Genomic DNA, 1568 nt, shown 5'->3' on the forward strand with positions numbered 1-1568 from the left:
TGTACACAGCTAGAATTGTTGAATGTCAAGGACATTGATGGAGGCTGCATTGTTGAAAAAGAATGAAGTAGGGCACATGGGTCAGGAGAGGTGAGTAAAGGAACTCTTCTCTTATAGGGCCCTAAATGTTGAATACTTTAGAGACCTGGAAGGTCTTTTTAAACAGCTTTAAAGTTAAAATAATTCCATAATGTATTTCGATTAGCATTAGCATATAACTAAATTGAGGATACAAGACAGTTAAAATATAAAAATCGGAGTCCCATGCACTTCCAGGATAACTGTATCCAAAACTCCTACATAATGGCTGTCCTCACCTGCAGGGTATCTCTCATTCACCGGCCAGCTGTCTACCTGCAGGGTAGCATTACCACCACTACGGGTAAATCGCACCACATGATACTTCCCATCACTCACAATGGCCCCTGGCTCTTCGATAGTTATATCATCTGTTCCCACGTTAAAAATCACCCCCACTGTGCCCTGGTCCTAGAGGAGGATAGAAAATAAAGAACAGTTAGTGAATATATTAGTCTTTATTCCAAACATACATAGCATAAGGAAGGTTAAACTCAATTTTATTGCATGTATTGATAAGATTTCAAGTACTCTTAAGGTTCTTTTAAGTAAAACAGAATGTCTTTAAAGTGTCAATAAAACCCAAACATTTTCTTTGTAACTTTTTCTTTAAAACTATGTTCTGTACCTTTGTGCAGAAAATGTCCTTCCAATAACTTTTATTATTAGTAAATTATTAGTTCATCCCCCATTTCCACAGAATTTCCTGTTGTCAGTGGCAACACTATAGCAGCTAATCCTCTGGCTGTTGTGTAGCCAGTGTGCATGCTCTTCAAGTTACCTGAGAGAAAGCTGTTCACTTCCTCTTTACCCCTCTGGTAAACACAGCATGTGATTCTTTTTGTTAGCTTGAGAGGCAGCTCCAGCAGGCTAAATTACATTCCCTGCTCCCTGCCCCAGATGATAATTTGAGTCTGCTTGCAGGTCACTTGTAGGGATGATTGATAGTGGCTTCTTCTACCCTGCTAGCCACCACAAGTGACACACAGTGCAGAGGCTTGAGAGCTGCAAAGTGTGATTGGCAGCAGCTCCTACATAAAGTCTCGCTGGCCGTTTATTATCAGAATAAAGCAGCAATGTGTTGCATTGTATCTGCAGGTAAGTATTTATTTCACAAAGTTATTGTTTACCAAAATTAATTTCCCCAACTTAGGGAAACAGGTGGCTACAACAATCGACTCTGTGTGGCCACTGAAGAGCACAAAAAAATTCCTGCAGTGAGGTCTGCAGGCTTTATCAGAGGTTTCCTGCTTGCTTTTCTCCCAATCTCACAGTGCTGTGGGGAGCAAGTAGAACATGTCACGTGACCGTGGTCTATGGCAGCAAAAAACCCCAATGCAAATGCCCCCCCACCCACCCCCAAGTATTTAGGAAAATTATTTTCATGTGTGCTTCCACTGTTACTTTACCTTATAATCCATATGAACTAGTTACAGTGGGTTTAATGACACTTCAAGTACCAATACATTTGCTCATCTGTGCTTAACACT

General features: G+C 40.7%; 1 long non-coding RNA gene across 1 annotated transcript in view; it reads right to left on the bottom strand.

Moving 5' to 3' along the window:
- Positions 1-491, bottom strand: part of LOC108801858 — a 113297-nt gene extending 112806 nt beyond the window's left edge. The window contains exon 1 of the long non-coding RNA XR_001942175.1: positions 318-491. This is a non-coding gene — a long non-coding RNA (uncharacterized LOC108801858). The remainder of the gene's footprint in view (positions 1-317) is intronic.
- Positions 492-1568: the final 1077 nt, after the last annotated feature.

Source organism: Nanorana parkeri, unplaced genomic scaffold (assembly GCF_000935625.1).
Source record: "Nanorana parkeri isolate BGI_ZX_2015 unplaced genomic scaffold, ASM93562v1 scaffold2534, whole genome shotgun sequence".
Lineage (NCBI taxonomy): Eukaryota > Metazoa > Chordata > Amphibia > Anura > Dicroglossidae > Nanorana > Nanorana parkeri.